The sequence below is a fragment of the Pseudorca crassidens genome, chromosome 2 (genome assembly GCF_039906515.1).
Source record: "Pseudorca crassidens isolate mPseCra1 chromosome 2, mPseCra1.hap1, whole genome shotgun sequence".
NCBI lineage: Eukaryota > Metazoa > Chordata > Mammalia > Artiodactyla > Delphinidae > Pseudorca > Pseudorca crassidens.
Window position 1 is genome coordinate 182,052,476 of NC_090297.1, and position 22,432 is coordinate 182,074,907.

General features: G+C 38.5%; 1 protein-coding gene across 2 annotated transcripts in view; it reads left to right on the top strand.

The window, feature by feature from the left end:
- The window catches only part of PTPRC (protein tyrosine phosphatase receptor type C), a 123,098-nt gene that overhangs the window by 31,479 nt on the left and 69,187 nt on the right, over window positions 1-22,432 (top strand). The gene's annotated exons all lie outside the window — the stretch shown is intronic.

Sequence of the window (22,432 nt, forward strand, 5' to 3'; positions counted from 1 at the left end):
GATTGAACCCTGGCCCCTGGCAGTTAAAGCCCCAAGTCCTGACCACTGGACCGTCAGGGAATTCCCACAGGATTTTTTTTAAACCTTGAGAATCCTCATTCTTTACCTCCACTCGTCTTTAATATTACATTTAGCCACTTGTTAATGAATGGCTGTGTGTAGCAGATGAGGATTATGTTTGCTTGCGGGTTTGTGTGTGTTTATGGAGAAAAGGATAGCACATTTGTGTCTGACACTAACTAGAAGCTATTCTATGCTTAGAAAAAATATTAACTCGTTTGTTTCACTAAGAAAGCATCTGATGGCTTAGAAAGTCTACCAATAAGCTTCATTTGTGCAGGGAGTTGAAAGATAATTGATTTATTTGATCAAGAGTTTTTCAAATTATAAAGCCTAAGATGTAAGTTGACTTGTTTCTTTGGAAAGAGATGATAGAATTAGATTTAAAAGTTAAGTATTTCTTTTAAAATATTTTCCCTTATTTTTCAAGTTTTCACATTATTTCTGTGCCATGTTTTAACCTTTGCTAAGCATCCCATTGCTGAATCCTTCAGATACGGATTACTTGGCTTCTGTATTCTGTTAGAAGCAGAGCCAGGGTGTAATCCAGAACCTGTACCACTCACACTAGCATCCCTCCCCTTCCCCCCAAGAAAATGTAAAACCTGTTTCTCCTACAAAGAAACAACTGGGAAAGTTTTACAAATCAGGTTTTATTTTAACTGAATTAATAGGCTGGTCTTTGAGCTGTTAAGTCTAGTGAATGACTGAGTCATTTTTTCCAAACTACACACTCTTCTTCTCCACTTTTCTTCACACCCTCATCCTCCTGAAAATTGCATTTGTAAAGGAATGGATTTGATGGGCTATTTCTTTGGCATCGCTCAAAGGACCTAAGTGAAGAAAAGCTAATATATGATCCCCTTTTATTTTTTCTATTGTGAGCATCTTAATTCAGAACTGTAAGGACACATGCTATTTTTTTTTATGTTAAATGAAACCTAAAAGTATTATTAGCTTCTGCTTTGAATTCATTTTTATACTTATCTCAGGAGTTTTGTTAGTGATCTAGACATTTTGTAAATTAGGTCACAAGTGAAATACATCCCTGGCATAGCTTGGCGAGGGCCCATATGACAGATTTAGCCTTAAATACTGAATATAAATGTTACTATTGTTGATTTGCCTTAGCATTTTTAAGGAAAGACACTGAAAGCCAAAATTCATGATAACTTTGTTGTAATAACTGATTAATGTTATACAACCCTATTAAGTATAAAAATTATATTCAGGACTTTCCTGATGGCGCAGTGGTTGAGAGTCCGCCTGCCGATGCAGGGGACACGGGTTCGTGCCCCGGTCTGGGAAGATCCCACATGCCGCGGAGTGGCTGGGCTGGTGAGCCATGGCCGCTGAACCTGCGCGTCCGGAGCCTGTGCTCCGCAACGGGAGAGGCCACAGCAGTGAGAGGCCCGTGTACCACAAAAAAAAAATATATATATATATATATATATATATATATATTCAATTTCTAAATATGAAAACTGCTCAGTTTGGGGTTTAAAGACTGGTAATAAAAGGAAACACCATTGAAGAAATACACAGAAAGAAGAACACGAGATAGCTTTGGACACATTCACTACTTAAATTTATAAACAAAAGTTTAAAAGCTTAAAAAACTTCCTAATGGATTTAGTGCATAATATAATCCCAGAAATATTTACATTACATTTTAAAAATCTTTCTTTGATAGGCTGCAAAACAATTTGCAACTGTGATCATCAAAACACAATTTTGGGAGAAGCGCTGTAATTGTGATGTCAGTGCAATTAACAAATAAATACCCTCTCTCCACTCTGCATCGCTAAGTCTTTCTTCTTCAGCTCTGTCTTCTCTTTCACAGACTTTGTAAAGATTTTTTCCAGCCTCACAGTTTACACCCTCACTTCCCATTCACCGACCCGCCTACGACTTTCTGGCTGCTTCTCCTCCGATGCCCCTGAAACTACTCATATTCACACACCAGCATCACCGCCCATGTCCCAGTTTCTAAGAAATTAAATCCCATGGACCAAGCTTGAGGATTTATTTTACTCCACCTCTCCCAGACGTTTGACTTTACTGACAACCTTCTTTTTGAAACTCTTTCCTCTCCTAGTTTCCATGGACCATGAAACCACCTTCTCTAGGCTTTCCTATCTGTCTCAGTCCTCTGGCTTCTCTTTCTCTGCTGGCTCCTTAGATGCTGGTGTTGGTATCTTTCTGGGAGCGATCACTCACTCCCATGGCTTAGTTTGTGCTCTGTAAGGTGGTGGGTTCTACGTCTGTATCTGCAGCTTTGCTGTCATCTCTGCTTTAAAGACCCGCTTGTCCAACTCTGCACCAGATGCTTCCAACCCGTATCCCAGGCGTCTCAGACACAGCCTTACTGAAACTCAACTCAAAATCTTCCATTAACCTACTCTGCTCTTGTATTCCCTATACCAGTGAATTCTATCAACTTTCACACAGTTTGTGTCTAGGGCAGAAACTTAGAACCTATTCTGAATTTCTCCATTTCCCTTACTCGGCATTCAGTTATAAAATATTCCTAAGTCTACAGTCTTTATATCTCTTGGAATATTCACTCCTGTCCACTTCCATTGCCACAGTTTTGATGCAGCCTACAGTAGAACCACCCGAGACTGTAATCGCCTATACCTCTGTGTTTTTCTTGCAAATGAGAGCTTCCTTTTTGAAAAGAAATTGATTTTGTATTTATTTAATTATTCAGCTATTTATGCCTTTCCACGAGACTTAAAGTTCAGTTAGACCTTGCTGATTCCACGTGACCTAAACTTAGGGCCTGATTGGTCAGGGTGAATGATGGTGACCATTTTCCCTTTGACAGGGGTGCAATTTAGACCAATGAAACATAAAAAGAGTTTGGGGATACTTTGTCCTCAGTCTTAAAAAGAAACAAAGGGAAGACAAGGCCCCTTTCCTGTCTCTGGTTGATATTTTATGAGAAGGTGACACAGTCATTTTGAGAACTTGAGGGCAGTGAGGCCCAGACCCTGTGAATGTCAGAGAAAAAATATGGAAGGAACCTGGGCTCTGATACCATTGCTAAACCACTGAATTAACCCTTTTCTGGAAAAAAATAAATTCCTTAGTGTTTATTCTGTTTGAGGGTTTTTGTTGTTGCTAGTTGCAGCTGAAAGTATTTTCACAGCATTTTAAAGCATTTCGCAGGCTCCTAACCCACGTCCTCATTTTGCATCCCTAAACTCTACTCTGAAAGCCACACGGGGATCACTCACCAGCTGAAAGCTTGACAGTGGTTATTGTTGCCTGAAGATAAGAGTATATAATAGGAGGTCCTTCCACCAGCAGAGCAGTTTCCCTTCCAGAAACATTTCTAGCCCTTTCTACCTTACCTCTTGTTTTCACTTTCTGAAATGTACTAGGTTCTCCACTCGGGACCACACTGTTCTGTTCTCTGAAAGACTTGTCTTCCCTTCCTGCACAACTCCAACGTGTCCTTCTCAACTCAGACATTGCTTTTCCCTGGGCATCTTCCATGATTACCCCAAGATTGGCTTAAGCACTCTCTGTTTTCATGGCCACTGTGCTTGGTTCCACTAAGGCACTTAGCACGTTGCCATGTGGTTATAGCCCAATGTTTAAAAGAATTGACTTTGAGCCCTGATGTCTGCATCCAAATCCTGTAGTCCTGGTCAAGTTATTTAATGTACCTTACTGTGGTTTCTTTATCTCTAAAATCAGGATAATAATTATACACACCCCATATGATTACAATGGTCGAGGAAGCTAATGTATATGGTACATTTTACACAGATATTGGAGATAGTCTATTATAGTGCTGGATACATGATAAGGGCTGTGCACATGTTAGTGTTATTAGGACTGTATTATTATGACTGCATCTCTGTTAGGCTGGAAGTTGCTTGAGGTCAAGGACTGTGTATCCTTAGCATCAGACATGGCCTCTTATACACCATAGGGATTTGAAAATATTTATTGAGTGAATAAAGAGTGAAGTGTTTGTTTTTAATAAACAAAAAGACACCATTTGGGCTGTGTCCTTTACAGAGGCAAAGTCCCACTCTGTCACCCTCAGTTTGTTATTTTGAAAAATGAAAGAGTTAACTTTTGTCATTCCTCCAGTGATATTAAGGAATACAGTCTCTTGTGGAAAATTAACAAAGTATGATGAAAGACTGCAGAAGAATATACTCTAAGAGTGAAATAGAATTTCTCCAGGAATAAGCCTTTTGTTTGTTATATATATGTATACACACACACACACACACACACACACACATACATATATATGTATGTATTTATATGTTACTTATGTTACTTTGCTGGTATTTTTTAAAAAGCAAAGCCAAATTTAAGAATTTTACAGTCAGGAGATGTTCATAATGTATTTTTCTCCAAATTTTGCTTTAATTAAATGATTAAAATCATTTAACTAAATTTCATACTATGGATGAATTATATAAACATATGGGGGCTAAAAACCCTAAAAAATAATCTTCTTTCATTGATTAGTAGACTTTTGTCTATTCATTTGGTATACTGTAAAGTAGTAATCAAAAACTTTTATGAAAAAAATTATATTTACACATTTTCAACTAAATTCCGATTTATCTCCTTAAATCAAAGACATTTATTTCCCTGCATTTGCTTATTCCTTACATGCAGTAGAAATGACACTAACTCTTTGGCCTAAAGACCATATCCTCTTTTTATGGACGTCTGAAGCAGTAGCTAAAACTCAGCATCACTTCCATTAGGTGATGGATGCTGTGTCCACATCTATAAAAAGTTATGTTTTCAGTAAGACATTTAAGAATAAACTCACAAGTAGTGAGTAGGGGTTTTATATATCATTTTCTTGTGGGCTTCCCTGGTGGCGCAGTGGTTGAGAGTCTGCCTGCCGATGCAGGGGACGCGGGCTCGTGCCCCGGTCCGGGAAGATCCCACATGCCGCGGAGCGGCTGGGCCCGTGAGCCATGGCCACTGAGCCTGCGCGCCTGGAGCCTGTGCTTCGCCACGGGAGAAACCACAACAGTGAGAGGCCCGCGTACCGGAAAAAAAAAAAAAAAAGTTTCATGTATTAAGTAGATGATTAGGTAAGCTTTATTGTACCTTTCAATCCTGAAATTTTATGATTCTTTAAACAGAGCACAGTGTCCAACGTGGTCTTTTTACTAGTGGCTGTTTACAGCATCTGTATTATAACTGCATGAAGACTGGGGCCATGACGGCAAACATTTACCAGGTGTGCTAGGAAAGCGCCTGCAATTTCAAAATAATTCTATTCCAGAGTGAAAAAAAAGCTGCTTCATCTTTCTCAGAAGTATAAAAATAAAACTTAAAAAAAATAACCTTTAATCGGGGAATAGTTTTAGATTCACAGAAAAGTTGCAAAGAGAGTTCCCATTTACTTTTCACTCAGCTTCCTCTAATTTTAGCATGTTACATAACCACGGTCCATTTGTCAAAACTGAGAAATAGTCATTTGGATTTCACTGATTTTTCCACCAATGTCCTTTTTCTGCTGCAGTGTCTAATCCGGAATACCACACTGATTACGCGTTATGCCTCTTTAGTCTCCTTGGATCTGGGACAGTTCTTAAGTCTTTCCTTGTGTTTCATGATCTGGAAATTTTTGAAGAGTTACCAGTCAGATATTTTGTAGAACGGCTTTGAATCGGGGTTTGTCTGATGGACCGGTTGAGTTGTGATGCTCTTTCCTGAACATAGATGCTAATCATAAGTAATTTTCAAGAGAATTTTATTATTAAAACTAACTTCATTTAGGACTAATTTACAATAGTATCACTCAGCGTATGCGATTTCATTCTCACAGTGGTGCTGAAGCCTGGGGTTCTGTGACTCCCAATGACATATTTTCCACTTTGCAGCTAGACTGTTAACACAGGGCTCTGTCCTCATCTATGTGGCATTGGCCTCCCCTCTGCAAAATTCATGCAGTACCTACATCACAGATCCACTTACACAGATATTAATGAATACAGATTTCCTTATAGAAACTTCCAGCCAATATTTGCTGTAGCCTTTCTGTAGCTGTTGTTTCCTGCCTCAAATTTGCATCCCTGGCAATGAAAACAGCTACCTATTATTTGGAATGTTTACTATGACTCTGAGGCTTTACACATCCCTAATCTTCACCACACCACTGCCAGATAAGTCTTACCCACCCAGTTTTTAGATAAGAAGGCAAAGCTTACTCCCAGGACCTAAATCAAGGGGTGCGAGGCAGAGCCTCTGAGTCCCCTGCCCTGTTACCCTGGACCGCAGGAGCCCGCATTTTGTCTACGTGGCCATCCGGTCCACGATAATTCTATTATGCCTCCTGCCTAGCCCCCCACAGGACATATATTAAAGAAATAGTGATCTTGAAGAGATACTGCTTGGGAGAGAACTAGTGGAGCAGCGAGAGAGGGAAATGACCCATGTCAGTCAGAGACTGAGTAGAGAGTGTCAGGATGCTACATAAAGGGAGGACTAGGTAACTAAGCACCTCAGGGCCAGACTAGCAGGGTGAGGGCTTAATTGACATTAACTACTGTCGTCATCATCACTATTATTATCCCTGCTGCCATGTCTACCCTTGGAGGGAAGCTGCAAGTGATTTCAAGTATTTTCTCGTTTTCCTAATGCTTCATTTTATATTCTTCATTTTTAAAAGATGTGGCTGTGTGTTCTAAGATACTCAATGGGTCCACTGTTCTGATTTATTATAAATATATCGGCACAGTATTTAAGCATCCACAAGTTTAGGGTGTTGTATAATGCGATCCTTACCTTCTGAAAACATAGCTGCTGTGTTCCTTTTTATATTTTTTCAATCTTTGTCTCAAAACCAATTAGCAGAAAATATAGAGATTAAATGTAGTTTTAAATAAATTTCTCTCAGACACACACGATTAATATTAATTTTCTAATTACAAATAGAATGGATTCATGATAACAATATAGACACAGAAATGTGTGAGTTAGATGGATAATAATGTAAATAGTTGATAATACTTAATAGTTGACATAATGAGGCATATGCTTCTAGACTCCTTTCCCCATGCATACACCAAAGTGACTGTATTTAATTTACCCCAAATTTTAATTGTACCATGTGCTGCAAAACCACACTATCAGAATTCCCACTCCATTTCTGGAGACTCTGCAGTGCCCCATTAGTTTGCATAATTCTATAAAATAATGTATTAACAGTCATATAGCATGTGAATTTCACCTAACTGTTTCTCTAATCTGAATGCCTGATTTCAGTGATAACAATTTTTTTCCAGTCATCCTTGGAAAACTTTAAATATTTCTCAATTCTACTCACTTTAAGGACAGTAGTTTTTGACATGGAATTAACTTTTGTGAGAAACAGACGTCTAAGTTTTAAAGAAAATGTAATTTTGTTGAGGTAGGCGAGAGGTTGTGAAAGAAGTATTTATTATAGGGGAAAAAAAAGCCCAGCACTTTCTCACTAAATGTGCCTCAAATTTACCTTTATCTCATTCACATTTAACTTTCATTCTTTAAAAAGGTATATGACATTGATAAAAACTCATTAACCATAAGAATCTACCTAATTTTGGCTTCACCTTCCTTCTCACTAGGATCAACGGGAATAGATTCTCATAAAGAGACAAAATGATGTAAAAAAAATGACAATAAATCTATGAGATTTCCCATAAGAATGATCTCAGCCCAAGTATGCTTTTGGTTCTATGATATTAACTGATATATTGGGCCAAGATCTGGATTTCCTTTGTCATAGATCAGGCATAAAAATTATTTTTCTATCTCTGTAAATTAGGTATGTCATGAAAATATGTTAATGAATTGATAATTCAAAACTCACGTGGTCTGTTTTCCCTGGACAGTTTTATCACTACAAAAAGAAGGCAGGCATCCCTATCCTATTTTATTTTATTTTATTTTATATATATATATATATATATATATATATATATATATACACACATATATGTATTTATACATGTATATTTTTTGGCCGTGCAGCTTGCGGGATCTTAGTTCCCTGACCAGGGATCGAACCCGTGCCCCGTGCAGTGGAAGTGTGGAGTGTTAACCACTGGACCACCAGGGAAGTCCCCAGGCATCCCTACCCTTAATGCCCCCCCAGTGGCTACATTCCTGGTTCTAAAATGGGTGGGTTAATTTCTGTTGTTACTGCTGAATTCACTTAAAAGCGTCACTAAAGCATATGAGAAGCATGATTCCAGAACTTTGCCACTGACGAGAATATCATTCCTGCTTCAGAATTGAGGACTACACCTCAAACTTGAGGTTATAGATGCTCTGTGAGATTAAAATTGCACCTCAGTGTGAAAAGTAAGTAAGACATGGTTACAACGAGAAACAGACCAGTAACAAGTCATTTTATTTAGGCCACTGCACATCCACCCTCCAATGTTGTAATCGTTGTTGCTGTGTTTTTTAACAACTTGATTCAGTCCAACCAGTTTCAGTTCAATACATGGAGAGTTGACGTGCTGTCTGGGCACCCAGGCTGGCACTGCACATGTCAAAGACTCAGGCCTAAGGAAGCCATGCCCTGAGGTTTTAAAAGGGTGACAATTTTAGCATAGCTTGAACCTAAGCCTACGGTGTTCTTTTGACTTTGGGGAATGCCTCAGCCCGTCGGTAAGGAGAAACAGTGAGCTGAATGTGAGTCTGGAAAGAGGCCATGCCTCTTTTGTACAATTGTCAAACTTAAGATCTGTGTCAGTGAGTGAGGGGTTCTGGAGTCATGTGCTGGGTGATGGCCAGGAAGCTGGGTCCCAGATAGCATGGCACTGGTGTCTGAGCGCCTTTGGGAAGGGGCACCTGGAATTCAGAACCCATGGGACCCAGCCGTTTCCACTGCTTGCCCCGAGATGGAAATCGCAGATGATCGGTCATTGGGAAACCACGTGTTTTTGAGGTCTGGTATCTTCATGGTCACTCATAAGCCTTGCTTTGATAAAATTTTTTCAAAGCCCTCCAAGGGATGGGGGGCATGCAAAAGGAATATAGAAAATGCAGCATTGGATATGAAAAGCACATCCAAGCTAAGGGAACACGGAATGCTAATATTCTGGGTGTGGAACTCAGATTCTTTCCTTTCTTGCCCAGTACAAGTTGCATTAACCATAGAAAAAGTCTGCAAACATTCATAATTCAAGACAGTAGGCACATATAGATTCTTACCCGACCCATGATGAAAACTAAAATGAGATTTTGTGTGCCAATTAAATAAACAGATGGTTCAGCCCTGAGAGCCTCTTAAAATGGTAGTTTTAACTACCACTGGATTCCTGACTCTCATCTGAAAATGATGACCACTGATGGCCACTGAGTGTGAAAGGCAGAGGGGTGGATGGGTGTTGCTGTACTGAACATTTATTCAACATCACCTGTGTGCTTGCTGTCCATTTTGGGAAGCCCTCTGCAAGTATTACTCCATCTAATCTCCTATGTACCTGTACATACATGAGGTGTGGTGGTTCTGTCTCTACATACAAGGAGAACAAAGCTCACAAATACTGTTTAGCCTGTACAAGGTCCTAACTGGCTGAGCTAGGATTCAAAACCAGGTCAGTGTGAATACCATGCAAAGCCCAGTTCGTTATGGGTATAGTTTTACATTCTGTTCTTCAATGCATGACATAAATAGAGATGTACGTGAAAATTCAAAAGCACATGAAAATGACAAGAGGAACCACAATACCATTTCATCTTATTGAGAAATGACACATACCATATATTACAATGAGTTTCAAAATTATATTGCTCAATGTTGTCTTACCAAGTACAAAATATACTAAGACTAAAACCCAAGATATTTATTATTTACCTTCCATAAATTAGCCACTGTATAAAATACAAGGGATGACGATTCACCAGCACCTTTAAGAAACACAAATAGAGTTAACAAGTCAAATGCCCAAAGGTGATAATCATGGTGATGATGACAAAAACAGTGATTAGTATCATTTTTTGAGTTCCTAAGTGAGGAAGGGCTCAATGACTACTTAAGGGTCCAGTGCACTTAAGGGCTTCACAGACATTGTCTTACCTAATAGCCATACAGCCCTATGAGCAGATATTATAGATTAACGGGAGAAGAACTGAGGTTCAGAGAGGGTATGTCACTTTTCCAAGGTCACACAGCTAGAGAGTGGCAATGGAGAGATTCAAACCCTCCTATGCTGGTTCCAAACATCTATGATCTTAACTGGAACATTCCATGTAAAGAGATAACTAACTAGATAAGTCGATCTATGATATGCATCCCCAAGAGTGCTACACATTATTATTATTCTAAATGTTAGAAGACTTTGGTGGCCTGAGGGGACCAGGAAAATTGTCATGAAGTTGGATTTTGAATCAAGTCTTGGGGAAGGCTATGAATCAGGGTCATTCAAAGAAGGAAAGATATCCCAGGCTAGGGTAAAATTAAACTGAAAGGGAGAGAGGAGGCGTGTGCTGAAATCCTATTGGGTGACAATAAATTGCGTTTGAACTGAATTTGAAATGAAATAAGTGATTTCATTAAAGAATATTGATAATGTTATTGAAAAGGCAACTTGGAGATAGAGTGGGAAGGACTTTCAATAATAATAGTAAAGATTCTGGAATCTTCTACTAAAATATTTTAGCAAGAATGAAGCATATCACTACATGGTAAAAGTGGACTCGCGACACTACCTAAAATGCACGGGGTGTGGAGGGGGACTTCCCTGGTGGTCCAGTGGTTAAGACTCCACGCTCCCAGTGCAGGGGGCGCTGTTTTGATCCTTGGTCCGGGAACTAAGATCCCACGTGCCACATGGTGTGGCCAAAAAAATAAAATGCATGGGGAAAGGGGGAGTCACGGTTTAGAGCTGAGTATAAAGGTTGGTGAAATAGGATAGGATAAGTAGTCAGACTAGGGGAAAGCGCAGGGAAAAGGACAGAAGCCCAGACCCCAGATACTAGATATTCACGGCCTATGTACCAAAGTTCGAGAATAAAGTGAAATGGTTACCCTGTATCCTGCAGTCCCAGGAGGTGGCCTTATGTGGTTAGTAAAAACATGCAAGAGCTTTGGTGTCTGGTAGGCCTGGGCTTGAGTTTCTGCACTGTTACTTATCACTCTATGTATTCATTGAATTCAATTTATACAAACTGTCAGCCGCCTTATTTCTAAAACAAGCGTAATAACACCACCCAGAGATATTCTGAGGAGAGTAGGTATTCCAAAAACATTCCTCTTTTTACTCAAGAGAGAGAAGGTTCCTGACATAAAAAGCCACGAGAAACCGACCCAATATGAATCTTTCTGAAAATGTTCAATACAAATGATCTCATGACCTTTTCCAGGGTAGTTAATTTATGGATGTTCATATATTATTTTAATATTTTCTATATCATAAGCTAATTATCTTTAGCTAAGACCTAAGACCGTTGGTAGAAATGCTCAGCATGGAAAATGGTTACCGATCAGGGCTGAAGTGTGTCGGTTAACATGGCAAAGGTAGCAAAGCTCACCTGTACGTTTCTGTGTTCTCAGGCGTGAACTTTCAGGAGACTTCAAGTGTGATATTAAGGAAGTTACTTAACTTATTTAGCTCAGAACATTTGCTTGCAAAGGGTGGTATGTGGTATGTCATAGTGGGAGAGTAACATCTGTAAGTGATGATAAAGAGCTGTGTGCTTTGTGAAATATCCTCACCTCCACTCTGGTCATTTCATAATCTTGAGGTTAAAGGAGTGTGAATTCTATTTACAAATAAGCACGTTTGTCTTACTTTTCTCTTTGGAACCTGTTTTTTCCAAGTTGCATTATGTAATGAATGAATCCAGTTTCACTGCGAGCCCAAGAGAGGGTGACTTTTTATGTTACTGAAGAGACGATTGGATTTAACTTTTTTTTTCTCACTAAAATATGATTTGCGGGCTTCCCTGGTGGCGCAGTGGTTAAGAGTCCGCCTGCAGAAGCAGGGGACACGGGTTCGTGCTCCGGTCCGGGAAGATCCCACATGCCGCGGAGCGGCTGGGCCCGTGAGCCATGGCCGCTGAGCCTCCGCGTCTGTAGCCTGTGCTCCGCAACGGGAGAGGCCACAACAGTGAGAGGTCCGCGTACCGCAAAACAAACAAACAGACAACAACAAAAAAAGAGAAAAACATATGATTTGCAAATGCCTTTCAAAACGAAGTGCTTCCAAGCGAAACAAATCATCGTCCTAATCCTCAATCTTCTCTTTGAAACACCTTTTCACTGAAACAAAAACAAATCACCCTGAACTTCAGTTTTGCTGCAGGAGCTCATTGTCTTATCAGCCGGCTTCACCATAAACTATAAACTAGAGAAGTTGTGGTTTAACTCCGAGATGGGGCTGCTGCGGCCGTTGCCATGGCAACCCGCTGCACCATTTGCAAAGGCTTGTGCGCTTAACCGCACCAGCTACACCTCTTCCTTTCCTATAAAGACTCAGAAAAAGAAAAACAGAAGTACCCCGAGGAGGAGAAACCACAAGAGCAGAAAAGCCACCGGTGTGCTCTTCACTGTGCAAACAGCCGTCTGGCGAGGAGAGCGTGTTGAAAACCTATTCTATCTGAAAGGGGAGCTTTTCCCGTTAGGCGCGGTTCCTTTAATGATTTTGAAAGTCAGTCGAGTGTTTCTCTTCGGAGTTTTCAGCAAAGGGAAATGAGAAGAAGTTAGTAGCGCGTGTATCAGACTTTGCTTTTATTTCCCTTCCCTTCTGGGCAGCCTCGGCCGACCCTGGGATGCTGTTTGCAACTCTACTCCAATAAAAATTCATTTAAAATAAATAAATAAATAAACCAACGGAAGACCAGTTGGTTAGGCGGAGTCCCTACAGTCTAGCGTGGATCTTCTGTTTACCTCTTGTTATCTTGTACTTAGTTCACCAAAAAAAAGAGTATGATTTAGATTTCACTCCTGATTCGTCTAAAACAATCTGCGGATGGTGTTGCCAGTCGCTGGCCTTGACGCAGAACTGAGTCAACGCGCAGCCCCGCCCCCAGCTTTCAATGACCCGCCAACCGGGAACCTGCCCACCGTGTCTCTCCCTCTCCCCACTTGTTTTAGGAAACGTAGGTTTGATCAGCACAGTCTTTTTTGTTTGTTTGTTTAGTTTTAAAGCATGCCCGTAATAACAGTAAACCATTTTCAGGCGTGTTCTATTTTTCCTTCCTTGAGGATTTGGGTAAAAATACTGAAGGATAAGGTCCCAGCTTGGTTTTAGTTTGTCTGAGGTCTGTTCACATCCCCTCCCCGCCTTCCCAGCTTCTCCACCCTCCAACTTTTCTCTAAATAAGAATCTACCTCTCTTAATTTGCACTTTTTAAAAACACATTTCAATGTGGGACTTAACTCTGAATCCCATTTTGATGGTCCACACGTGATATTTTACTCATTTGGGGTCTGTTTAGAGTAACTGCTGGATTTAGCGTTAAATATCTTTCCCTTATGGCAGTGTGTAGTTGAACAAGTGTGACGCTCTTTAAAGTCAGATCTGCATTTAAAACCAAACTCCTCTTGCAATGAGCTCTTTAGCCTTGCATAGATTTATTTATTGAGCCTTCCTCTGTAAAAAGAGGACAATGCTATCTACTTTGTGGGGTGTCTGATTAAATGAAGTAATACATACATTTATTTATCATAGTGCCATTCACACAGGAGCCGGTTATTAAATAGTAAAAACTATTAATAGTACTAAAGACACTAGTAAAATAATTTCACGACTTGTGCAAACATCCTTCGATGACTCTTTCAATTTCTTTGACTACGATCTTACCCTATCCTAGAGAAAGCAAAGAGCTACAAAAGCATGCTTACTAAGAGATTAATAGAATTAAAAAGTTTTTGCTATCTGAAGTATATTTTATAAATGTGGTGTTTATCCCTGGATTTCAATAAAGGAAAACAGACTTTTTCATAAGAAATAAAAAGACATTTAATACATAAATAAACCTATTCTGAGAAATGTTTTTATAGAGTCAATGTGTGAGGAAGTATTTTCACCAATTATTCTTAACCCTGGTTCCCCACCATCATCAGAGCTTTAAGAAAATACCAGCCCACAGATCCCTGCACACGTGGAAAAAAATGGGTTTTTGTCAAATGCTTTTGAGAGATTCTGGGTTAAACAGCTGCATAAATTTTCTCTTTGCCTTTGCTATATTAACACACTTTATATATCTCTCCAGGGGACATGTAGCATGAAGTACTTCTGAAAAAAAAATTGACTATGGGCCATTTTAAGACATTCAAGTCTGAATCAAAGACTCCAGGTTGGCCATCAATACCCAAGAAGTGATAATCTCGTTTTTTTTCCCCCCATGACTTATAGATACATATTTTAAGATAGAAAGTAAGGCAAAATAACCAATCTTTTATAGATGGTCATCTTGCATTTATTATTATTTTTTTATTTGTTAGTTAATTACAATGGCTAAAATTGATAGCATGTTTTAAGCCAAATATAAAAGACGTAAATGCACGCCTAGTTTTAGAGGTGGATGTGTGTGTACTCACACGTGCTCACGTGAGAACAAGAATATTTGTGATGTGGCACATGACAGTTGTTTGGGAGACAGCCAGATATGATTGGTTTATTTATTTATTTATTTTAAATTAATTTTTATTGGAGTAGAGTTGATGTACAATGTTGTGTTAGTTTCTGCTGTACAGCAGAGTGGATCAGTTATGCATACAAATATATCCACTCTTTTTAAGATTCTTTTCCCATATAGGTCATTACAGAGTATTGAGCAAAGTTCCCTGTGCTATACAGTGGGTCCTTATTAGTTATCTATTTTATATATAGTAGCATGTATGTGTCAATCCCCATCTCCCAATTTATCCCTCCCCCACCCCCTTTCCCCCTTGGTAACCGTAAGTTTGTTTTCTACATCTGTGACTCTATTTCTGTTTTGTAAATAAGTTCATTTGTACCACTTTTTAGGATTCCACGTATAAGCGATATCATATGATATTTGTCTTTCTCTATCTGACTTACTTCACTAAGTATGACAACCTCTAGATAGCTAGATATGATCGCTGTATTTAAAAAATTAAGAATTTTAAAATTTTGTTCCACTCAAAGGCCAAGTGCATTTGCCTTATTTATCCTTAACTGAATTTTACAAATTGATACCTTTCTTTCTTATTTGTGTTTTTTTCAAGTGTGTGTGTGTGTGTGTGTGTGTGTGTGTGTGTGGAGAGTTTACACAGGACTGTAAGTTCTATAGTAAAAGACAATCTTTTGCCCCCATCCCACCCCTCATCCTCCATCTTTCCAGAAGCAAACACAAAGATATTTCACCATTTCTAAATGGTGTTGTCTGTTGTTCTGCAGTTTCTTTTTCTTTTTTCCAAAGATTTTAGCCAGTATCCATTGACTTCCTTTCTTCTTCTTGGAATGTTGCTTTTTAATACCCCTTGTTTTGTTCACGCATGCAACGTTGTCTCATTTCTGAGAAGATGAATTATAGTTGGTTTTAGCGGTTTGTGTTCTCCTTGAACTGTCTTGTTCCTCCCAGGTCTGTCTTCTGTTTATCTTGATCTCAGTCCTTCTTCTTAGAGGCTTCAGTCTAAGTTTCTTGGAAGTCCATTGTATTTCAGAGTGAGGTTCCCCAATAGGTATGTTGAAATTCTGTCATAATTGATGGAGCTTATAAGTCATGGGTCTTACTAAATTGCATGAAATCAGAAAGGCATTTAAACTCAATGAGACTTAGTTTCCTTATCTATCAAAGGAGCTACATGTCAATAGATATTAAAATCCTATGTTTCTATACCAGTTGAAATGTCTAAAATTATTTTCTGGTGGTCAGCAGCAACTATTTTATCTGCAGGACTCCAGGCACTTATAACAATACAAGCAATGTTTTAACACAAATCCTGCATGAAGCATAAGAAAACTAGTATTGGATAGACTCCTTCACACCTACCACTTCCTAGGTGTGTGACTGATGAAGCTCCTTGAAGTATCAGTTTTGTTCCCTATAAAATAGGAAAAATAATTGCTAACTCATTGACTTGCTGGGATGATTAAGGGCAAAAACATGTAAAGAGGTTTGCATAGTGTCTGATACATAACATTTCAGAAAACTCTTGCTATAATTATTATATTTACTGGTGGAGGGAAGGAAAGGCTACTTCCTATGATTCTCTGAAATCCAGCTAACGCTTTGTTTGTCATTTGCACAAAGGACTTACTCCACAGGTCCTTAGTAATTTCATGCATTTATTGGATTTGCTGTTTGTGGACCATATATCACATTTACAGAATAAGTAAAGGTAGAATCCTTTTATTTTTCTTTATCTGCTTTATTATTATCCTGCCTTAGTAAGCAAGGAAAACCATACATATCTGTTTTAGTTGACCTGTGTTTTTTGTCTTGATTTGTTTTTTCCATTTTTGTATTGCCTTTATGTTTATGGAGGTCAGGTGTGCATTCTCAACCTTCAAAACATGAGACCATTCATTTTAGGCTGGATGCTGAAAATCAGCATTTATTTCATCTCTTCTGTTTCACCCTTCTGTCCTTGTACTTTTCTCAGATTTGCTGAACTAGACAGATTTAATTCTCTTTGGAAATGGTGTTCCATTCCTTCTGAGGAAGTGGGGGGTCAGGGTGGTGGGCGGTGATGGGAACAGTTGGTATTCAAAGCCCAAGCATGTCTTTTGAAATGTCATTTTCACTCAATTGATTCCTAGTTTTTGCTGAAATCTCTGATGGGGGACTTAGGGGTGCAACTTCAAGGTAGCTTTGATTTGCAATCACTTGAACATTTTGAGTTGTAAAAGAAACACATTGGGAAAGGTAAATTCAATAACAAGACACGTGTTAGAATAACACAGCTCTGAAGATCAAGTGGTCTGTTAACTACATTTTCATTTGTTTAATGTACCTAGTCAATTCCATGGGTGATTCACAACAGCAGGATTATAACGCTGGGAAATGGTTTGCAGATTTTTGGTGCTATGGTGCCACCTACTGGAAGATTTATAAATAGTCCTTTGTCTAAATAATGAAAACGGGCACTTAACGTATGTTAAAAAATGGTGTAGAAAATATTATCCCCAGAGGAGTAAAAGTCAAAGGATAATATATAGAAACACAAGGTATACAACAGTGCTCTCTTTTATTATATTTATTGGATGTGATGTGTGTGTAGAATCTAAGAGACCATTCAATGCAGTTCACACTTTGAGAAATCCTGACACCTTCTCTTTACTGTCACACCCTAAGCCTGTGACCTCCTATTTCCTGCCGCTATTTCACATATTTTTCTTTACCTGTTTTCCACACCCTCACAGCATTGTTCGCATATAATGTCTACACATATTGTAATGCTATTTATATTAATACAATCTCCTAATTTTTAAATAGGTATTTATTGTACATAGTTATTAAGTGCTTTAGGTAGATGTTTTATTTGCTTTTCCAGGTCTATTTGACTCCACTATCAGTAGATGATTGCTTTCTAGTCATACATAAACTTGGGTATAAAGACAGCAGGGCTGTCCACCTACATCAGGCAACAGACGTAACCACATTAACTCTGCTGGCCGAGCAGATCCCTCTGTGACCAAACCCAGCAGCTAAGTGGGTAGATCGCGACATAGTTAAATACCTCATACAACCCGTCTCATCAGGTCTTCCTGTTCGGTGATGAGAATTCAGCACAGTCCCCTCTGTCTATGATTTTGCTAACGTTCTGATAATGTCTGAAATGCAACGGACACTTGAAGAATTACAAAACGTGATGAGACATTGACAAATTATGCAGACATATGGTAATATTGTCTCCTCTAAATATTTAAGTAACTTCACCCATCCTCTACTTTATCATGTTTTTGTTTGTTTGTTTTTGTTTATTTTTCGCCAGACCTCGGGGCTTGTGGGATCTTAGTTCCCTGATCAGGGATTGAACCTGGGTCCTCGGCAGTGAGGGCGGGGAGTCCTAACCATTGGACCACCAGGGAATTCCCATCTGCTACTTTATCTTGTGTGGCGAGACAGCCTCTGCGGAAGTATTTGTCAGTGCACATTAATATAAAAGTCAGCACATTATTTGGGGGCTGGATATGTCCTTTAGATATTACTTAGATTTATAACTAGTCTATTTCATGTAGATTGTCTTTATATGTGTTCCTACTTTCCGAATTGTAGTTAATTTTTTGATGTTTTAAAAACTAATTGAAATATTTTTTAAAAATGTATGTAGTCTAGTGGATATAGCTTATTGAAATGAAAGTGTCATTTCCAGTTACATTGCTGTAGTGCCTGAATATTTTCTTAAAAATGTTGGCTTAAATTTGGGAATGGCTTACATTTGTAAAATTTTATTTTCAAGTGCTTCTATCCTATATTTTGAGTGCTTAAATAATTTTCACATGATTTATCATGTTGACTAAAATTGTTACAGGGACTGCAAATCTGCTTATAGGGATTTTGTGACCATGAGAACAAGCGGTTTTAATCTTACACTGAGTATAAACTGTGTTGCCTAGGGCTTGGAATTTTCTTTCAAAAAGATAGAAGGCTCTGTGTGTGTGTGTGTGTGTAATACTCTATAAAAAAATGAAATAAAACATAAGCATCTGTGTTTTAATACACTAAAATCACTGAGTGGACAAATTTAGAATCAGCTTCTGAGATAAATGGATAGAAAAGAAAATGCATATTCAATGTGAGAAGCTTTTATGGGAAGTAAACAGGAACAGAGAAGAAAGGAAGTGTGATCAATGTTTAGATATTATGTTGTGTTCCATGGACGCTGAATTTTGTTGCATTGAAGGTTAAAGGATTTGGGGAAATGTTAGATATGAGACCATGATTAGACCAGAAATATGTAGATATAGGTACAGATAGATAACTTATAGATATATAGATATACAGATATGTTATTATTCTATTCCCAAACTCCAGAAACCTCTTCACAGCTAAACAAGAGATGTGTGAGTTGTAATTCTTTTGATGTTACTGTTGTTTTGTTGCCTTTCCTGTCAAAATAATATCCTGTAGTAAGTTAAATTGACACGCCACTGGATTTTCTGATATTGGTCTGTACCATACAGAGAGCATTCACTTAGCAAACTATAATTTAGTCTGAACGTCTCTATTTAGGGTCAAGTTTATTTTAGCCTTCGTAACACTATGAGTCATTTACTCTGAGGTCCGATCCTGATTAAGATGCTTTTTTACTCAACTTCTGAGCTTTTCATAAACACTGACCTCTATGGAACCTAAAACACTGGCTAAAAGAATTTCCTGGCTGAAAGGTCAAATGGAGAGAAAGGCTAGAGGCCCAAGTTGATGGGGAAAGCAGGATGCCGGAGGGTGGAGAGATGGCCTGCGGAGTCAGACGGGCTCAGGGTCAAGCCCTGGCTAGCCTGGACCAGCCCCGAGAGCTTGGTCAAGGCATCCGTCTTCTCTGAGCTCCTGAGGGTTGCTTTGATGCTTCAGAAAGAAAATACAAGCAAAAGGCTTAGCGTACTGCCTGGTACCCAGTAAACACTCAATACACATTAGTAATTAGTAATAAAATATTATTTCTGAAATGTTCTTTAAAAAAGACAAATCTCTAGTAACTGTCTTCTTCATTTTGGTGACTTAGCTTGCTCTCATTTTCCAAACTTAGACTAAAATACTGAACATCATCTATTTCCTTTAAAGAAATGCATTGCTTTCAAACCAGTTGGAATTAAATGAGTATCTCTGGGGCATTTGACACAAATGTGGCCTGATAAGTCGTCTACTGGTTGGAAACATTTCTAGCAGATTTATTCTAGTCTTCATAGTTCTTAGGTGAAAAAGAAATAGCTTCCTTGTTGTGCCATCATTTCTTTTCTCATGTCCACAATAAATATGTGATAAATTATAATTCCTTGTTATAAAATGCTCTATGTCATTTGTGTTACATATTTTAGTGGCAAAAAATTAATAGATCAGAACAATAGATTAGAGTGGTCTGTGGAATTAGTGATGGAGCTAGTATGGGTACCATTAAGATTTCTCTTTTCTCTGTCATCAAATCTACTATTTGATTTTTCCTCTATATTAATTGATTCCATCACTCAGGACAACATTCAGTCTCCTCACCTAGTCTCTAATGCTCGCTCTTGGCTTTTGTCCCAAAGCTGCTGTTTTCAGGTCTGATTTCTCCCTTGCATTTACTCATGCTCAGAATCATTCAGTAATGACTTGTGGACCACATACTATGCGCAAGACTCTTTGCTATGTAGCCAAAGCTTCTTCTCTTCTTCAGCATCCTCATCTTGTGGGATTCTTGCTGACCTCAGGTGGACAGGATTTTATTTATTAGTCATAATAAAGTACATCTATGACTTAAATGTCTGTGCAGACCACTGAAGATTAAATCTCTATCTCTATCTCTATGTCTTATGGGTTATGAGCTTTTCCAGGGAAAAGGACCATACCTTCATCATGTTCAAAAGCAGCCACTAATAGCATGCCAGCAAAACGATACATCTTTCTGGGACCTGACTGAATCAAGTGAACTTGTCTGAAGTTCCAAGGATTTAAGTGTTTATACCGAGAAGCGGCACATCAGAATAGCTTTAGATACTTAAAACCTTATAGATTTCTCAGATGAAGAAGAGGGGTGTCTTCTATGACATGTGTTCATACACTTAAACTAACTTGAATATTTTGAATGTGGCAATATGCTAAATTCTTTATGAACAATTACCACGAGGGCTATTTTTTCTTCACTTAAAACACAAGACGTTAGTTACTGATAGGCTGATATTTTATTTCTCTTATTACTTTTTTTTTTTTTTTTTACAAATCAACACAATTCTAAGAACTTTATTTAGAAGGAAATAAGAATAAACAAGAGGAAAGGGAAGACTATTAACAGGAAGATAAAAACTTTAAAAAAAACTTTAAAAAAGTCATTTTATATTATGGGATAGAAAGATAAAAGCTGACTAAAGAGGAGGGACAAAAATGCAAATAATATAAATTTAAAACAATATTAAGTATGAATGGTTAAGAAAAAGTAGAATCAACTATACTTCAATAAAATAAATTTAAAGAAAAGGAAGAAAACATAGAGTACTATAATAAGAAAGTATTTTATATATTTTAAAAAATATATTTTAATTACACATATTTATATAATATATATTTTACATATACATATATAAAATACAAAAATACATTTTATTTTGAGGAATAAGCCAGGAAATGTGATTGACGAATACTGGGTCATACACCTCTGATGGTGCTTCTGAGGGGAGAGAGTTTTTTCAGATCAGTTTATTCTCAGAAAATAAAATCTCAAGGCAGGAAGTACCTTAAATACTCACGCACCCATACTTCCATCTGCTGCTTGCCGCCCTTTCACAAGGTGAGTTGACTGTCATTTAGGGGAGAACTTTATGATCTCTTTATTTAATTGTCTCTTACTAAGATGGCGGATGGATCCACGTCTTACTCGATGTGGATGGAATCCAGTTCCCATCACGCCAATAAAGCCGGTTTTCCCAACATTCCCACAGACCCTAGTGATCAATCCAGTGACCCATGTTAGTACTCGTCTTAGTTCAATCATTTCCTTCTTGAAACAACCCTCACTCTGAAGTCTTGTTGACTTCGGTGTCTCCACTGCATGGAATGTTAGGTCGCCTTTGCTGGGCTCTCCTTCAACATTAACCTTTAGGGTTCTATCCTGGATGCTCCTCTTTTATATGACTTGGAATCGTCACCTCCACAGCTGTAATATCTGTCCATATGCTGATCTGCAGCCTCAGCCCAGATGTATAGCCTGAGCTGCTCACCTTCACAGATAGCGCTGCTAAGCGTTTTCACGCAGAAGTCTCAGGCGTATCAGATGCTCCCCTCCCACCTGTTTTCCTTTGTTCTTTCACTCAGTGAAAGCATCCACAGTCTCCCTACTGCAGTTCACTAAGATGTTCAGTTACCAACTTGAGAGTCTTTCCAATTATTCCTCCTCCTCCTTGCATTCAAAGCTTTACAAAACCTTGATGACTACTTCCTAAGTGTTTCATGAATCCCATTTTTTTTTTGAGTTGTGGGTACCATTTTCCTCACGTAGGACATCATCCTTCTCATATGCTTTTCTTTAAGTCTCCTCATTTTCCTGTTCCCAGCTTTGCCTTCTGATAATCTATCTTCCATTTCATAACAAGACTGATCGAAAATTGAAATGCTTCTCCATTAGACCTCCCCTTAACACCTCTTGCCGATGGCTAAAGCCTGCAAGATAAATCCCAACTTCTTCTTATTCTAGGACTAAGGTAGCTGTCCATAATCCTTGAGGTCACAGACTAAATGTACCCACGAAACCCTCTCTAACACCTCCTCCACCAGC